General features: G+C 42.5%; 1 protein-coding gene across 39 annotated transcripts in view; it reads right to left on the bottom strand.

The window, feature by feature from the left end:
• LOC144283320 (uncharacterized) overlaps positions 1-12,264 on the bottom strand; it is a 297,695-nt gene extending 285,431 nt beyond the window's left edge. For 22 of the 39 annotated variants that reach the window (XM_077847227.1, XM_077847233.1, XM_077847239.1 and 19 more), the window contains exon 1: positions 9,105-12,264. The gene's annotated coding sequence lies outside the window, so the exon portion shown is untranslated. Of the gene's footprint in view, positions 1-9,080 lie in introns of all 39 variants that reach the window. The other 17 variants (XR_013351842.1, XR_013351843.1, XR_013351832.1 and 14 more) reach the window with 11 other exon arrangements.
• Positions 12,265-20,012: the final 7,748 nt, after the last annotated feature.

A 20,012-nucleotide genomic window follows, 5' to 3' on the forward strand; every position in this document is an offset into this window, starting at 1 on the left:
TAAATAAATAAAATCTTAAAAAAAAAAAAAAAAAGAAGAAGAAGCTGGGAACCAGAATTAACTGCTGTTGCAGGGATGAGGGGCTGTGGTTGGGACCCAAAGGAAGAGCAACCAACAGAAAGAAGAAGCCTCGACTCCCTCTTCCTGCCTTCCAGCTTCTCCCAAAGGCCTCTGTTGGGAGAAACAGGGAGCCAGCAGCAAAGGAGAAATGGAAGTTGCCAACTATAAACCATAGCATCACAGAGCAGAATATGGAATTGAGGACCTGAAGCTTAATATTCAGCATATACCCACCCACCCAAAAGGAGTCTCTCATGCAGGGTTGCAGTTCTGAAAGCCACTGTTCCGGAGCATAATACTGATGAGGGCTAACATACTGAGTATTTGGTCTACATAAGGCGCCATACTATGCATATAACACAGAATAGTTAACTACTCTTCCCTCTCCTAAGCATAGGCACCATCATGATTCCCACTTTATGATCTCACATGATTCTCACAGGAAAACAGAGGTCAGTAATGTTTTCAGGGTCACTCAAAATTCAAGCCTTTAACTCCTATCCTATATACTTAGCCTTTATAAGAAGCTAGTCTAACGTGCACTATGGTAGGACTGTAAATTGGTGCAGCCACTGTGGAAAACAGTTGGAAATTCCTCAAAAAACTAAAAATAGAACTACCCTGTGATCCAGCAATTCCACTCCGGAATATACCCAAAGGAAACAAAAATACTATGTCAAAGAGATTTATCTGCACCCTCATGTTCACAGCAGCATTACTTACAATAGTCAATACATGGAAACAGCCTAAGTGTCCAACAACGAACGAACAAAGAAGATGTGTATACACACACACACACACACATCAGGATATCATTCAGCCATAAAACAGGAGGAAATACTGCCATTTGCAGCAACATACATGAAGCTTAAGGGCATTATAGTAAATGAAATAAGTCAAACAGACAAAGACAAAGTGGAATCTTGAAAAAAAAAAAAAAAACTCAAACTCCTAGAGAAAGAGATCACATGTGAGGTCACCAGAGGTGGGGAGAGGAATTGGATGGAGGTGGCCAAAAGGTACAAACTCCTGGTAGTAAGTACCAGGAATATAAAGTACAACATGATAACTAGTTAGCACTGCTGTATGGTTTATATGAAAGTTAATGAATTGAGTACATTCTGAGCTCTCAACACAAGGAAAAGAAACATTTTTCCTTTTAATTTTCTTTTTAATGTACATGAGATGATGGATGTTAACTAAACTCACTGTGGCCCCCATTTCATCATATATGTGAATCATGTCATCATGCTGTCTACCTTCAACTTACACAGGGCTACATGTCAATTCAGTCTCAATAAAATGGGAGGAGGAGGGGAAGCTAGTTTAATTCACCTCTTTGAAGAAATCTTCCCAAAGTTCTTTTGCTCATCAAAGTTTGCTCCCTCCTCCATCTTCCTGCACATCCCCTTTGTAGGTTATTGTGTGTCTCACTTGTTGAATTTAGTGGAATAAAGTCAGCACAGTCTTTGACTGAAAACCCAGGTCCTCTGGCTTTCTCTCAACTGGGAGGCTATTGTATATGCAGACTCCTTGAGAAATGTTTTAGAAGGCTTTATTTCATGAAACTCATTCCCTGTCTCCATCTCTATTCACTATATTAAGTGATCTGAACTCTTACATGGATTACAGCCAATGTACAAACATAATTAGTCTTGAAAATGTTCAAGAACCACTCATATTCGACATTGGACATCAACAAAGCCAAAGATGACCTTGGGTTCTCTGAATCATTCTAAATGGAATGCTCTCAGATAAACCGTAAGATGTGCCCAGTTATCTCAACCATAAGACAAGCAAAGCATTTTAGGTCAACTTTATCTAAAACCCAGGAGGAGAATACTGTTGGACTTAACTTCGTTATTTCTTTCTTTTACCTGTCCTAAATCACAGATTTCCCTAAGGTGAGGACTAGGGGATCTGGGGACAGGAGTGGCCAGCGTCAGATCTGGCAGTGGTATACACACTGGCTATGATACACATGCTGCTGGAGACCCAGCTGAGCCTGTGGATTGGTTATTTCTTGTCCTCTGGACACCATAAGCACATGTCCAACATGCAAGATGAGCTGATCTCAGAACAAGCAATACAATTACCATGGGAAAACCAAGCCAATAGATCTCCACAACCCACAACCAATTTATTCAAGGTCACAGAGACCAATACATCATTTAGACAAGTCATTGACCTCCATGTACCTCAGTCTGACCTCTTCCAACACAATGCCACTATTATTGATTATTGTTATGGTGGAAACCTAAGATAATTTTGGAATGAGGATCAGAAACCCTGAGTTGCAGGTCTGTATCCAAACCTACTCCATGACTCTCGGCAAGTCAATTCCCATTCTGAACTCTCCTATGCATAAAAATGAAATCCTCAGACCAGTTCTAATTATTTGTGTTTCTTTGATTCCAATGCCACAGGGTATATAAATACAAATGTGAATGCCTCTATCCCTTAAGAATAAAAAAATCTCATTGCCTTTGACTAGAGTTATGCACATGGAACTGATGATGGTGGAATCACGGAATCTCAGAGCCCAAAGGAGCTCTTATTCAGGGAGATCATCTAGGTTTCTCAAGCAGAAGTGTTTAGCCCAAAGTCATATATGGCAGACTCAGGACTTGAAGTCCACTCTTTAGAGTGCCAATATTGTATTGTTTTTTTCCACAATCACTGCTTCTTGGCACCTACATCAGGGTCCAGTGATAATGTACTATCATTTACGGTTCCATCCCCATAAAAAAAATGCCCGAAACTATAGAGCAACAGATTAGAAATATTCATTTATTCAACACATATTTATTAAGTGCTGGACTGAATTTTGCTTTTAATATCAACAGGTCATATAATCATTTGCTTGCGAGAGTTTGAATGACAATAACCACAAGGAACATGGGCTTTTTGCTGCTGTCAGGCTAATGCCCTTGGTGATCCTGGAAAGGCAGTTACCCCTTCCTACATCCTTTAATCCTCGTCAAAATTCAATTCCAGAAACCCAAGCTAAGTAATGATATCAAGTATTTGAGACTAATAGACAACAGCAGAGTTGTCCTAATCACTTGATCAAACCTTATACCTTGCAGTAAGGACAGAACCACCTAAGGAAGTAATTGTTCTGGGGAGGAAGATTCCCCCACTTAGCAGTCACTAGAAGAATCTGAGGCACTACACAGAAATGCCTGTTCTAATACACTTCTCTCACCTCAAGTCAGTTATCTGTGTCCTTTATCCAATTCACAGCTCAAAATCAGTCATTCATCAAAAATTTTTTGAGTGCCTAATCCATGCCAGGTGCTATTCTAGTGTGATGGGCACTGTGGCATGCCAAAGAGACCTGCTCCCACTCCGAGGATATTTATGTTCTGGTATGGCCTCTGGGAAGCCTTAGGATGCGCTGCCTCTCATTAGAGCAAGGTCCATCCCTTTGCCCTTGGGTCTCCTGTGGCACTATTGTTCACTCTGGACAGCCCTTTTCATGTTGTATTTTCATTAAGTGTGCCATGTCCATCTCCTCTTCTAAATTTGGATCACCTCAAGGACAGGTACTGAGATTAGTTTTTCTCCATATCCCCTGGTACCTAACATAAAATCTGTCCTGTAATGAAAACTCAATCCCTCCCTTAAGTATCTAACTTATTAATCCTCCCTGCTGTGGTTAAACTAGCCAAAACCCTTGCCATCACCCCATGCTTCTCCGTCTGCCAAAAAGAGTACTTTGAAGCAGACAACAGTCTGAGAAGCATACAGTGCTTCACAGTTAATGTGACCAGCTCACATTTATGACTTTGTGACATCTTCTTAGAGCATGGAAAAGGCAACCGTACAGGGAGAAACATCTAAGACTCCAGGGAGATGGGAAGCTACCCTTTCACCAAGGCCATACTGGGTAAAGAGTCACTCCCCTTTGCTTCAGTTGATTCTCACAATAGTTTGTTTACTCAGAGGACAACAGCATCCCATGGTCTGTGTCTTCTCAGGAGGTAGAAACTGAAAATATCACTGCTCTAGACAGCCAGTTGGGAATGAAGATGACTGTTGGTGGAGGCAAACGTGACAACTGCTGGTGTCAAAGGTTTAGCAGAGGAGGACAGGAGAAAACTAAACTAGCAGGCACTACCCATTTCACCCTCATGTTCCCACTGGGAAAAAGGAAAAGTTCCAGGGTTGATGCTGAGAAGACTAAGTGGACAGACAGGTTATCCAAGAGGTTTCAAGGTGAAAATTGGACCACATGATGTTATGAAAAATTCCTGATAAACTTTTGGTTATGTCATTAACAGACAGATTTGGTCCTTTATTTCAGATCATTCTAGTAAGGCTGCTGAAGAGGTATTCTGGCCCCAAGGAACAGTGCATGAGCTGTGTAAACTGGGAATGTGGTGAAAGAGGACAGAGAGAAAAGTGCTAAATGTGAAACAATCCTAAAAGCTAGATATTCATTGTTCTCACTTAAAAAAAAACAGAAGAGTGTAACCTGTATTTGTTAGTATCTTGCCCAATCTCTCACCTGACTGGTAAGAGACAAAGCCAACAGACAGACCCAGGCCAACTAATGTCCAATCTTACCCCCTTCTCTACCACAGTCCCAGAGCAATCTTCACCAACCTCAACAAACATTTATTAAGCGAGGCCTTTATGGAACTTTGAGCTTAAAAGAAAAAGAAAACCATGGATGTTCCTTCCTTCCTGATCGGTTAATGCATCCAGGACATTAACTTACGCCTCCCTAATAGATTAAACTCCCCAGGCATGGTCCTTCACAGACAGAAAAAGATTGATACGATACATCCAAAAAATAAAAAAGGCTTCAATTGGCTGTCAGAACTTTAATTAAAACACTTATAGATAAACTTCACTGCAGCAAATTGTCTGTGCCACTATTACTATAGCAAGATGGATGTTCCCTGGGAAAACAGACAGAGAACTCTCCCCCGGACTAATGGGCAATTTCATAGCCATTGATTTTTTACTTTGAAAATTCTTCCCTGGCTCTTGGGAATTGGAACTTGTTCTGGGTGACCTGGCAGCGGTGTTACTTTTTTTTTTCTTTTATGAAAGTGGAAGACTTATTTCCTAAGCCCATTCATATTTTATCTTCATTGCTCTCAGAATCACACTGAAGTTGTACGGGATTGTTGAGAGCCATGTTTGGAAGCTTCTGAGGACCAGGGTGAAGAGAAAGGGTCTGAGAGGAAAGGAATATGTACAGGGAAAACAGAAAGCCAGGGAATATGAAACGGATAATGAGGGAGAGAACCAAGCAAGAATGGTCAAATTTTTTTGATAAGATTGTGACTAACATCTGAAATTAGACACATTGAAATTATAATTTCAAGTAAAAAAATATTACAAATTAATTGGAAAAAATCATGTATCTAAATTCACTAAATAACACTGCCTCAAGGTAATGGCTTATGGCTGATTTTCCTGTTGAGAAGCCCTGCTCTAGTCCAAGCAACCATCACCTCTCAGCTGGATTGGTTTCCTCTCTGATTATCCCGCCTCCATCTTTCTTCCCTTGTGTCTATTCTTCACACAGCAGCCAGGAGGAGGTCAGCCCATGCCTTCACTTTGTGAAGACCCCTCCCATGGCTTCCCACCGTATTTAGAATAGAAGCAAAGCCCTTTAACAATCTACATCTGTGACCACACCACCCATCACTGATCACTGGTGCCTTGTTTGAGCTGCCACACTCACCCCGATGTCTCCTGGACATGCCATGCACACCCAACACTCAGAGGTCTGTGCTTGCTATCCTGTCTCCTAGGTCTTCACAAGGCTGATTCCTGTTCCATTCAGAACTCTGTTCAAATGCCCCTCCATCTAAAAGTCCTCTCTTAATCTCCCTATCTCAAGTATCAATCCCTCGCCATCTCTTTCCTCTGTCTTGTCTTCATATCATTTTAGTTGTACACACGTATATACACACATGTGTGTACGTATACATATATACAGGTATTTATCAGAGTTCTCTAGAGAGGTACAACTAACAAGACATATACAATAGATATTTGATGGATTAATCTATAGGAGATATAGATAGATGATAGATAGATAGATAGATAGATAGATAGATAGATAGATAGATAGATGATAGATAGATATCTCAAGGAATTGGCTCATGAAATTATGAAATTATGGGGGCTGACAAATCCAAACTCTCCAGGGCAGGCCAGCAGGCTGGAGACCCAGAAAAGGGTTGATGACACAGTCTCAAGTCTGAAGGTGATCTGCAAGCAGAATTTCTTTGTGAGACTTTGGTTCTTTTACTTTAAGCCTTTAACTGACTGAACAAGGCCCACCCACATTATGGAGAGTAATCTGCTTTACTGAAAGTCTGCCCATATAAAGATTAGTCAAAATACTTTCATAGAAAAGCCTAGACTAGCATATGACCAAAATCTGGGTACCATGACCTAGCTAAGTTGACACATAAAATTAACCATCATAAATATTTCATGTATTTATTTTCTAGCTTCTGCATCAGGTTAGCTTTGTAAGAACAGGAATTTATCTCTCATTAACTGCTCTTTCTCCATTGTCTAGAGCCATGCCTGCATAAACCCAGTACTCAATAAATATGTTGAACACATATTGATAACCTGTTTATTCCCTAAAAGTCAGCCTGCCTGATTGAATTGACTAGTTGCACGACTGAGTCAAGCTAGTCAGTGCTTATACCACCCTGGCATATAACAGAGCCAACTCAGACTTGACAATTTGTGGGGGATAAATTTCAGTCCTACCTTCCCCATGTCAGTGCTCCCTGAAGCCACAGCAATGGAGCAATGGCCACTTAGTCTCAAGAATCAAGGAGAAGGCCAGTGTGCAAAAATAGATCCCCCCAATGGTTGAAGAAGCAGAGGAGCTAACCATAGAAGAAGGTGTGGATAAAACACCACAGAGTTAGAAAAGTAAGTTGAGAAGGGGGAAGAGGAGTTGGCTGTTTCTGAAGGAGGGTGTAGAGCAAGTCCATATGCATTATGTTTAAAAACCTGCCACTGACCAGGGTACCCCAAGTAGATTTCCTGGCAGCTCAAGGACACTTGCTCTGGAGGGGAACAGCCATAGGTTATGCAAATCATGTACTGTTGACAAATACAACCGACAGCAAATGTAAAGAGAAATTTAAAAGCCACCCATATCCCTCAAACATACATACACCCATATGTGCACGCACGCACACACACACACACACACATACATGCACATGCACCCCAGTCACACACACCTGACTCAGGAAAACCATCATTAAACCAGGGCTTTGAGTATATGCTGCTGAACAGAAAACTCTCGAGCTTTTCTCCCTCCCTCCACCCTCTGCACCTAGAACTGTACACATTTCTTCCTCTCTCTGCCTCCTAGCAATGTCTTAATCTTGGATTATGTACCAGATTTTTCGGAGCTAGTTTCCTGTCTGAGAATGAAGAGCTATCATGTCCCCCTTCTGGTGTTGTCCTAAGGCTGAAATCAAATACTGCATGAAAAAGTGCTCAACCCAGCTTCTTGCAGGGAGTAGGGGCTCTACATTAATGCAGCCCCAGCTGTGCCCGGCAAGCACCTCCTGCCCCTGGGCACAGAGCGGACTGTGAGAGCAGCACCAACCCCTCCTCACTCTACTGCCTTCCTCACCCACACCACACTACAGCTCCATGCAGCACGGCACCTTTCAGAATGAGGAGACCCCAGCACGTGCTCCCACTGCTCTCCAACAAGTCCATTGTCTCCGCTGGGCTCAACACCTCTTCTATTGTTTTACCCCTTGTGGTGGCCCTCGTCCAGGCTGCTGGGCGTGGAACCGGCTAGGAGACCTCCCCACTGCACCTGTTGCCAGGGTCCGGGAGGGAAGGGGTGACGTCCTCCACCAGGGCGCTGCTTCCACGTGCTCCCGGAGCTGCGGGTGGTCAAGGCACCGAAGGAAAGCTGCATTCCACGAATGAGTGGATCACCAGGCCAAAAAAAAAAAAAAAAGCCTCTACCCCACTCTGTTCACATTTCCTACCCCTTACTAGCTGAGAGCTTTGGGCAAGTTATTCCATGTCTCATTTTCCTAACTGTAAAACAGAGCTAAACACCACCCACTCCACAGAGTGGAAATAACACACACAAATGCACCAGCACATACAGGGCACCTGACTTCAGCTGCTAACCACTGCCTCTCTTACTCCTTCAGAAATGAGAAGACTGGACATTGAGCAAAGATGCTTGTCTCTCCTCCTCGCACGGGGTGCCTTAAGAGTCCCCTCTGCTTATTCCTGGGAGCCTGCCATGGACAGAACAGCTGCGCCCTCCCCAAGCCCCTACGTCGAAGCCCTCATCACCAGTGTGATATTTGGAGCTGGGGCCTTTGGGAGGCAGAGCCTTCCTGAGAGGGATTTACGCCTCTCTAAAAAGACAGAGATGATCTGTCTTCTCACCCACATTAGGACACAGGAAAGGCAAGCAGCAGCCATCTGTAGATCAAGAAGAGTTCTCCCCAGAACTCAACTGTGTTGGTGGCCCAATCCCAGTGTTCCCAGCCTCCAGACTGTAAGAAATAAATGTCTGAGTTTCAGCCACTCAGTCTCTGGTATTCAGTGAAGGCAGCTCGAGCTGACCAACACACACATCATCTTTCTCTTTTATTTTTTATTTTTTATTTTTTTAGATTTTTTTTCATTTATTTATTCATGAGAGACACAGAGAGAGAGAGAGAGAGAGAGAGGCAAAGACACAGGCAGAGGGAGAAGCAGGCTCCATGGAGGGAGCGCAATGTGAGACTCGATCCTGGGTCTCCAGGATCATGCCCTGGGCCAAAGGCAGGTGCTAAACCACTGAGCCATCCGGGGATCCCCCTCATTTAGTACACACACACACACACACACACACACACACACACACAGGGGAAGAGAGAGAAAAGAGACTCTAAAATGAACAAAACAAAGCAAATGTCATGCTCGTTGTTTTATGCCATCTACACAGCCACATGCCAGAATTTTCTAATTCTCAGTTCAGGCTCAAGGATGCCACTCACAAAACGAAGCTTCTTCTGACTCACTTTGACTGGAACCATCAAGCGTGAGCCAGGCTGCTCATTTGTGGATCTCTGAAGTAGTCACGCAGGAAGGTAAAGCTGGCTCCCTACACTCCCTCAGCCAGAAGATTCAAATACTCAGCCCCCCATCCCACTGTGAGTTGTGCAGGTTGTCCAACAACCATCTGTACATCATAAGCCCAGAGTGAAGTCATAATGAAACAGCCAAAGGCACAGGGTGGGACAGACACCAGCCAGGACACCACTGAGAGCTGGTGCCATCAAGCAGCACCTGTATCATAACGATGGACCAATAATGGTATTATTACCACTTAGACAAGAAAACCAAAGCACACTCAAGTTACATGGCTAAGATCACAGGAGTGGAAATAGAAGATTTTGGCACAGACCCTGACCCTAGAGCCCATGCTTCACCTCTTAGAAGGGAGCAGTCTAGAGATAGAATTCAGGGGTTCTGAGTATTTGGCTGGGAAAATAACTACATCCTTATCTGCATTCATCTCGAGCTGAAATTTAGCATTTCTCTCAAGTTTGAATGTAAACAACAAACTGCAAAATTATTAACAGTAACTGTAACTGTCATCAATGGAAATCACAGGTATTTTTATATCATGTTGCAATTGTTGCAAACATCACAAAATGTCATTTATATTCATTACCACTTCAATATTACAGTAGTTATTAAATTTCTGCTAGATCTTATAATTTGATATGTTCATAAAGAAGCCTACATGTTACTATAAAACAAATACTTTAACTGTGATGACTACTTAAATATAATTGGTATATCCTGAATTTTAAAATGCAGACCATATTATTTCACATTTATTATAACAACAGATATTATTTGATGCATTTAAAAATATTATTCCAAAAAAAGATTCATAGGCTTCACCTGACTAGCAAAAAGATCCATGGGACAAAATAGTTTAGAACATCTAGAGTAGGGGCACCTGGGTGGCTCAGCAGTTGAGCATCGGCCTTTGGCTCAAGTCATGATCCCAGGGTCCTGGGATTGAGTCCCACATTGGGCTCCCCACAGGGAGCCTGCTTCTCCCTCTGCCTGTGTCTCTGCCTCTCTGTGTGTCTCTCATGAATAAAGAAATCTTAAAAAAAATAAAAGAAAACATCTGGAGTATAGAGTGTTTTTATAGAAAAGATAGCTGGGATGACACTCATTGGTTGGGGAGAAACAGGGAGAAGCTGGGTGATGACACTTATTGGTTGGGGAGAAACAGGGAGAAGCTGAGTGACAGGAGGTCAGAGGTGTGTTTGTAATTAACAAAAAATGACAGGCTTCTGTGGGCTGGTATCATTAACCGTCTTCAAATTCTTGAATAATATTCTGGTATCAAGATAACACAGAAAGTTTTCTTGATGAGCCCAAGCCTAGATAGCGCGGGCTATTCGCTTCCCAATCAGCAATCTGCAGCTACTGCTTAGAATTCTAAGTTTGAGGGGAACCTGGGTGGCTCAGTGAGTTAAGCATCTGCCTTTGGCCCAGGTCATGATCCCAGGATCCAGGGATCGAGTCCCACATCGAGCTCCCTGCTCAGTGGGGAGTCTGCTTCTCCCTCTGCCTCTGCCTGCCACTCCCCCTGCTTGTTCTCTCTCACTCTCTCTCTCTCTCTCTCTCCATCAAATAAATAAGTAAAGTCCTAAAAAAAATTCTAAATTTGAAAAAGTTCTGCACCTTCAGCCCATTTTATATCACCCAGGTAGCATTTGGGATTTCTGTTGCCTCTTGTGTCTGTGGCCAGTCTAACAAAATCACTGGGGTCGTTTTATTCAATAGATTTCAATTAGGATGTTTGTGTTCCATAATTGCTTCATGTTTTAACTTCCTCCACAACCATCAGAATCTTAACTGAAGCCTTCAAGCGCCTTACAGTAAGGGTCAAAATCTCAAACGCTGTCATGGGCTATGCAGACCATGTGCGTGGATGAGGATGAAACCAACTGGCCTGGGACCCTCCTGACACATGGTAGCGTACTCTGGGGTTCACTAATGTACTTGATCCACGCCCCCCCATCTTCTTCTGGACATTAGTTCTGAGTGATGCTATACTGCCATGAGGACAAGTGTTTCCAGAGCTTCCCGTCTTCCAGGACAAACCAGGTCTCCAGAATTTCATATAATACATCCTGATTCTTCAGTGCTGTGAATCAGCCAACACCTGAGCTGCCAGTCCCTGGCTTAATATTGTGTGTTCAGTGAGAACATTTCTAACACGGAGGGCAGGTTATTGTGAAGCTTCCCCAGATCCCTGTTGGGTACGACATGTGAATGGCATCTGGCAAGGGTCTTTCATGCTTGCCCTTAACAAACTGGGCAGGTGTTAAAAAGGCTCCACACTACAAATTAGAAATCAAGGCTCAGATAGGTTATCTGACAAATCCAATGTCCCAGAGCTGGAGGGGAGCTGAGCCAGTCGACACTTCAGGTCTTGGATGGCCTCACTACCCTGGGCTGAGCTGGCCATTTCTAGCCACCAACTCTCTCACTGGGATACATTTAAATAGCTTTAAACAGAAACTTGGCAAAATGCAATTTTGGCACCTAGTCCAACTGCTTCAACTGCCTTTAGCATTTTATGTTTAAATCAATTGGTTTCATGCTTTTTAAATGTTCATATATACCCTGGTACGCAGTGATCTGAAAGGTATCGTGAAACAACTTTGATTTTTCCATTTGTTCAAAGATTTTAACAGGTTGATCACATCAGCAGTGAGCTGTGGGTCCCTCCCCTTCTCCTCCTTTGCAGAAAGATTATCACAACTAGCTGCCTTCTCTGGAAATAGCCACTTGCTATAGCGATAAATCTTAGGTTCCCTGTGTAACCCCTGATGCATTTCCCATTTTCCCACCAAATTCCACTGTCCAAATTTGGAGTCCCAACTTGACCACAAGCAGATACGATTTCACTTTGTGGGATTTTCCCAGCTTTTCCTTGCATTATGGTTGCAAAGCTTGTAACACCAGCTGTGGCTGAGCCAGCCCTCCAAAAAAGGCAATTGTGCTCCTTGATGGAATCACGAAGCACAGCACTGCTGCCAGCATCGTTCCTTGAACAGCCTTTTCAGGATTCCGGGGCTGCTTCCAGCCCTTCCTCCAGCTCCATCCATGAATGATGTGGGCCCCTCAAATGTTCAGAATCCTTTAGAAGACCTAAGCAAAGAAGGGGAAAGAACAATGTATACTCTTGCCTGTTTTCTGGGATTCCATTTCTCATTTCTTCATCATCAAAACCCTACATTCTTTCATCCACTTGGACAGTTAACCAACCATGTCTCAGGCATTTATGCTATGGGTTCTAGAGAACAAGCTAAAGGAGACAGGCTGCCAGTTCTGCACAGAGACTCATCATGCAGCAAGGGAGGCCTAAAGCGGGACTGCGCCAGTCATCCCAGTCTGCCATCCTTTATCCACAATGCTTGAGGCAAGAGGAGTCTCAGAATTCAGATATTTTCAAACCTTAGTAGCAAGATACGATATGGCACGCATGTGTATGTGTCTGTGTGTATGTGTGTGTGTGTGTTTCACAGGATTCTTTTATCAAATTTAACTGGTATAAAACTCAAAAATAGCCTCCTATTGGCTCAGATCAGATTTTGCCCCCAAATTCATTTGGCACCAAACTTTACATTTCAGAGCCTTTTGGGTTTAGGAATTGCAGATATAGGATTATGGAACTTGAAGAGTTATCACTGACTGAGCATCCACACAAAACAGACATGTCTTATTCCCTCCAAGCCCCCCACATAGCCCTCTTTGGATTGTTACCGAACGCCCACCCTATCTGACAAACTTTCACAGAGACTACCCCAAGTGAACTTGGTAACGCTATGGCAGGACACCATTCTCCCTATTTTAAAGAAAGGAAGCTATTTTTTATGAGTACCTCTGTAAGGTTGGTCAACAAGTAAATGGCCTGGGACCCTCGTCTCAGGTACCAGAAGCCGTGCTGTTTTCCATGATGCAAAACCGCTGCCTTACTGGGGAGCCACTCTGATCCCATGGACTTCCCCTGCTGCTCTCCCCACTTTCAGTCACAAAGTCCCCCAGTTTCCCTGAGAGGCCCCACAACATGAGTGTGGTAAGTCTTACTCCATGGGCCTGTTCTGGGCAACACACCCGTCTTCTGGACCTTGGTTTTCCCTCTGTGCCTGATTGCAAAAAGTTTTGGAATCTGACCTCTCTGGGGTTGAATTTCATTCCTGACCTAACATGAGCTTGGGAAAGTTACTAATACTCTTTGAAAGTGTTTTCTCATCCTTGAAATGGAAAAAATAAGTTCATAATTATTGGAGTTATTATGGGGATAAAATGAGTCAATTTGTGTAAAGTACCTGGAAAAACAGTAAGTGGGTAGCTATTACTGTTGTAATTATTATTGCTTTTGTTATCGTCCTTATTGTAAAGTTATTGCTTGAACACATTCTATGTCCTAGGTAGTATATAAAGTGAATCAGATGTGGTAATGGAGAGAAATCTGTTCTACTCTAAGTACCCTGCAAGCTGACCGTCTTTTATGCTGATCATAGGATCCACAATACTGTGAACAAAGCTGATCGACCCAAGAATAGGCACTTGACCCACGTGTAACCCATGAACCTATAGTCATCCAGAGTGGCTTCTGGCTTCTACATTCTCCTGGTACAAAGCACTTGTCCAAAAGGGATAATGATAATTTACTGAACTCATCAGAAAGTCTTTTTAAAGGAAGCCTGGATGTGAAACATGTCAAAGAAAGAGCAACTGGTCCTGAGATCAGAAGCAAAACCAATTGGGTCACAAAGCCAGAATCTGTGAGGGAGTAGAGGATAAATGTAAGGGACTTAGAAGAAGCGAGACGTGCATCTGTAATACCAGGAGCATACAGAGGGAGAAAGCACTGCAGTTGAGTGGCCAAATGCCGGAGTAGGGACTTGAACCAGCATTCTGGAACCCAAGTTCAGGCTCTTGTTCTCCACATGGGGAGCCACAGATCCCCGTGCTTCCTGGGGCCAAATAACAGAAATGAGAGGTAGGGGGCCTTGGGAGGCCAGTGTCAAAGTAGAGAGTATGTAGCCCTTCAAAAAAGGAGCAACTGCTCATACATTCGAGACAAATGGCACCATGTGGGAACATGAGCCAAAGATGTCAGGTCTTCTGACTCTTCAAGAGGAGCCAGAAATCCAGATATCTGTGGGAGAGCTCCTATTCTTTAATTTGAAAATTAATTCCATCTTTTAGGGACTGTTCAAGCAAACACACACACACACACACACACCCCGTTAGGTTAGATTTATTTAGCATATAGACCTCCAAGTTGAGAATACTGCCTTATACTGCCAGTTGTAAGACAATGGAGATTTTTAGTGTGAGATCCAAACTCTCTTCTCTAAGCAATGAGGACAAGAAAGGAGAAAGATGCACTGTCACCCCAGTGAGAAAGGATCCCGGGAACTGCCATCTAAGGCAATTTCTAAAAAACATAATTCAAAGGGAATCCCTCATTAAATGATCCAAACCATCTCATAAATCCAAAGGAAAAGAAGGTGTATGTTTCTGGTCAAGATAGAGCAATAGGGACCAGATTTACCCTCCCACCCAAAACAACTAAAAAAACCCAACATATTTATGACACAGCATTTCTGAGACATTGAACATAAGGCCATAAAGGACAGTGATCTGTGAGAGGATGCAAGTTAATGAGGCCAGCGCTAAGGCTTCCCAGCTTACTGCCTGGAGTTTCCAGCCATGGCACAGGAAGGAGAAAAGAAGTCCAGGAGAGACTGGTGGTCTCACTAAATCAAGACAATGGAGCTGAGAATATGGGAAAACCAAAAGGACAGAGAGCACTGTGTGGACAGAGAGCCCCAGAGATTTACGGGGTCCCTAAGTCTTCAGCTGGGTACTTACTTACTAATCAGCACATGGGTGTAAGGAGAGGAATTATTCCCCAGAGCTGACATGGGGCCAGGAACAATTCTTTTTCCCAATAGCCAGAGTGGAAAATCTCATATTTCATGGAGTATTGGGTAAAATATTTGAAATAGCTTTGCTTCAGTAATGGGGAAAAATAACCCTAGATGAAATGGTTCTCTATGTTGCTTAACAAAGCTTAAAAGCAAAACCCAAAAGGATCAAACAATTTGTTAAATTTTGACAAATGGGTACACCTGTGAAAGAGCATCACCACAATCAAGTTAATGGCCAAAAAACCATCACCCCCAAAAGTTTCCTCACAGTTTCACAATGCTTCTTCCCTCCCTCTCTGTGCTCTGCATGCCCTCTGCCCCAATTCCCCGGCAAACAGTGATGTGGATTCTCCTCACTACAGATTGGTTCTCACTTCTCAGAATTTTGTAGATATAGACTCAACACCATGTACTCATTTATTTTTTTTTTACATCTGCTTCTTCTAGTCAGTGTAGTGATTTTGAGATCCAGCTATGTTACTACACATGCCAACTGTTCATCAGTGTTCTCCTGGAAAGCAAAGGTTAGCAAGAGGCAAAGAGCACTTCCATAAACTGAGCAGGTTTGCTGTCCAAGCACGTGGGTGCATAAGAGCAGTGACTCATTCAAAGGGAGTGAACAGTTTACTTCCTCAAAGCTGGAAGTGAGAGTAGGTGATGTTCAGAAAGTCAGGAAGTCATGAGGTGAAGGGCACGAGACCTGTCATGGCCGTCCAGAAGCAAATGTAAGAGACCAGAACAGCCCTCCAAGGAACCAGAAGGGAAGAACTCTGAACAAGTGTTTATACATAATTCTCTGTAGGGGTTGATCCAGAGACACAGCATTTTGTTACTCAGTCTGGGACCCAGTGGCAAGAAAATTTCACCTCCTGTCTCTAATTGTTACTTAATAACCACTAGAGATATGGGATAAAAATTATTCTGAGGTTGCACAGAGAAGGAGAACAAAGTGTTTCAGCAATAAGTCTTAGAGGCACGAGGCAGGAGAGTGATAGATAACACACCTGATCCACGTGTGCCATTCTTGCTTCAAAGTATTCTCCGCTTGGAAGCCCGAAAATCCTAGGTCTCATCCCTTGCCATTCTGAATCCATTATTTCCCCTTTTCAGGACAGGACCCTTCTTTGATAGTCTTCTCAATCTCTTTATCATTTTAGGAGACACACCTTGCTCTAACCAGAAGTAAGGCAACTGGGTGTGCAGGTGTGTCTTAAACGGAAGTTTCCGTGTACCAGTTCACCCAGTTGTCCTCAGATTCTCATCCATTCCATGATATGATGCACTGGATGGTTTTGCCCTCCCAAAATTCATTCCTTGAAGCCCTTCCCCTCATTGTGATGGTAGGTAGAGGTGGGGTCCTTGGGAGGCAATTAGGCTTAGATGAGGTATTGATGGTGGGGCCCCCAGAATGGGATTAGCATCCTTAGAAGGAAGAGAGACCAGAGTGCTCTCTCCTGATCACTGTCATGTTCCCACGTGGCGATGGCATACTTGCATGCTCTCTTGCTCTCCCTCTCTCTCTCTCAACCATGTGAGGAACAGCAAGAATCCAAAAATCTGCAACCCAGGAAAAGGGAATCACCAGGAACCATTTCTGCCAGTACCTTGATCTTGGATTTCCCAGGCTCATGAACTGTGAGAAGTGTTCCTTGTTGAAGCCCCCAGTCTGTGGTATTCTGTTATAGCTGTCTAAGCTAAGATACATGGGCATGTTAACCCAGACGATTTGAATATGGTAACAAACACAACTACTGCTGTTCCCTATAGCCAACTTCTTATAAATCTGAGAACAGGCTACATGATACGTTTTTTTTTAATTTAGAAACTTGATCAATTCACATTTCAAAATGAGCAATTATTTTCCATATTCACTTCCTCCTTCCTCATATGTATGGATTCTGTTCCATACAAAGTCATTAAGCACTTTGCAAGGAGAAGAAAAAAATTGCTTTTGACCTTTGGGGAATGCGATTTAGGGTTTATTGTTTGGAAAGCCCCAGGTAAATAATGATTATATAGCAATAAATTGTGTAATTGCATTTAATCTGTGCCCAGAGGCTAGCAAGCTCTACAAATCAGTACCTTCCAAATAGAAGTCTCTGATTCTGGGAGGCAGCAGGAACCAACCAGTGTAAGGACATCTGTCACTGCAGCAAGCACCTCTCCAGAGCTTGAGATAGTGCAGCAGCATCAGGTTCAGTTCAATTTCAATCATGGCCATTCAAGTGATGAGGAAGACCACGACAAATTATTAGAGGTAGGGGGAACAGGTCCTAGGATAGAAGATCAAAGAATTTTGAATGGTGCTGTTCAGCTAAGAGCTGGTTTCTCAAACATGTCCCCAAATCCAGCCAATAGAACAGGTGGGAAAAAGCCACAGAGTAAGAGGAATGAGGTTACTAGCTGAGGATCTATTCTGATCAAGAGGCAGGTGTGACTTTGAACGAGGGATTGTCTGTTTCTCGGTTGGGGACAGGAACATATAGTAATTAAGATGTGAACACCAGAGTCAGACTGCCTGGCCTTTCATCCCAGCCCTGGCATGTCTTCCCTCCCTGACCAGGAGTTCTCCGAGCTTCTTAGTTATACAGGGCCAGCCACATTACCTTCCCCATAGGGTTGTGTGAAATTAATGAAACGATGCACAGAAAGTTCTATGTTGACAACACTAAAAACAATAAAACCCCATTTATATCAGAAATGAGGTTTTCAACACAAATGTGTCTTTCAGAAAAAGGAAACATAATCTTTTTCCCCAAGAGTAATTTTTATGAAAATTTTCATAAAAATCTTTTCGAACACATCATATACTTCCCCACATATGGAAACAGAGTGTAAGGAAAAAACATCTTTACAATAGCATGGGACTTTGACCTGGCTTTACTACTTAGTAGCTGTGAAACCCTGAGCCAGTCACAAGATGTGTCTGAGCAGCAATTTGCTGGTATAATTTAAAAATGCACATGTCACAAAGCTGATAGACAAAGATATATGTGATAAGTGCAAGGCAAACTTACTCACCAAAAATAAATTTATTCTTGTTTGTTTGTTTGAGGTTTCAAGACCATCATCACGGACACAGATTATTATGCCATAATATGATGACGCCTTAGCACATGGGGGCAAATCAAAAACAAAACAAAAACCTTCCACAGGACTGTCATCCTCTTCGGAGACCAGATGTCCATTGCAACTAACACAGTGTTTTCCCTATATTCACTGCCCAGGAAATATTTGTTAATATTTGAAATATTAGATAAATTAATGATACATCCTGAGAATAGTGACTGCAATCTTTTATAAAGAAAATTATGTGCTAATTATGGAAAATATAAATCATGCCACAGATGCATAAAGAAATGTTTTAAAGTAGTTATGTCTTAAAAGTAGTTTGGGCTACTATAACAAAAGTACCATAAACTGGGTGGGTTAAACAACAGAAATTTACTTTATATAGTTCTTGAGGCTGGAAGCCTGAGATCATGGTGCCAGCATCATCAAGTTTTAGAGCACTCTCTCTTCCTGGATCACGGAATGCTGTCTCCTCTTTGTGTCCTCAGATGGTAGAGAGAAAGAGCAAACCCTCTGCCTTTTCTCTGCATTCTGCTAATCCCATTATGGGGGCTCCGTGCACCCCACGAAGGCTCCACTTCCAAATACACTGGGTGTGAGGACCTCAATGTATAAATGTGGGAGACTCGAGGGGGGTACAAACACTCAGTAAAAGACGTTAGTAGGAAAAAAATTATTCAACATCACATCATCTAGAAATAAGCATTGCCAACATTTGATGAAAATCAATCCAGTCCTCAACCTACTGCTCACTATTGGAAAAGGATAAAAGTAGAAAATAAAGATGATAGCTCACAGACACACAGATACGTTGATAGAATTGTCAAAAAACAATGGATTCATAATATAAATACTATTTTGAATAAAAGTGTTATATTTCATTTCATCTGAATTTAATAAAGAAAACAAAGGACATAAGAACAAATGGGAAGTACATTCAACTAAATGTTTCTTACCTGAAAGATTTGTTAATTCATGAGATTCCTCTAAAGCTAAAGAAATAGAAGCTCTTTGAAATCAAACATTCAATATTGTGCAGCACCCTCGGTTTCACTGACAATTCACATAATTACTTTGTTTCAGACCCATCCCCCTTCCTTCCCACATTTCAGTAACTACAGCACTATTTTTAACTTGTCAGAGTTTGGAGAATTTGCATTTTATCCTAAAACCATTATACAATTTTAATTGTACATTATAACATATACAACTGATATCTATTTGCATTTACAATGTGCCAGGTACTGTTTAATATCTAAGTGTATAGTGGTAAACAAAATGGAGTCCCTGCTCTATGGAGCTCAGAGCAAGAGACAGGTAATAAACATTCTGTGTTTATCTACATGCACACATATAGGAAATATGTGGTTTGTGATAAATGTTATGAATAAGACAATGGGTGAGAGAGGCTGAGAGGAGAGTGTCAGAGTGGGTCATGGTATTTTACACAGGGTGATCTGATGATTTTAAGAACTTTCCAGAAAACAAGAACAGCAAGTGCAAAGCCAGCTTTTTACTGGGGCTTCATAGATCCTGGAATCTTTTGTTTGGTTGGATTTTCACCAAGAAACAAATTCTTGGGGCACCTGGGAGGCTCAGTGGTTGAGCACCTGCCTTCGGCTCAGGTCGTGATCTGGGAGTCCCAGGATCAAGTCCCACACTGAGCTCCCCGCAGGGAGCCTGCGTCTCCCTCTACCTATGTCTCTGCCTCTCTCTCTCTCTGTGTCTGTCATGAATAAATAAGTAAAAATCTAAAAAACAAAACAAACTCTTGATTGAGTCTTTCCAAGAAGTACTCATTGCTGTTATATTCCAGAAGTTTCCAAATGCCTGAGGAAGTCTGACTCTTGCCTCCTTACTTAGAAGGCAAACCAG

Source organism: Canis aureus, chromosome 14 (genome assembly GCF_053574225.1).
Source record: "Canis aureus isolate CA01 chromosome 14, VMU_Caureus_v.1.0, whole genome shotgun sequence".
Lineage (NCBI taxonomy): Eukaryota > Metazoa > Chordata > Mammalia > Carnivora > Canidae > Canis > Canis aureus.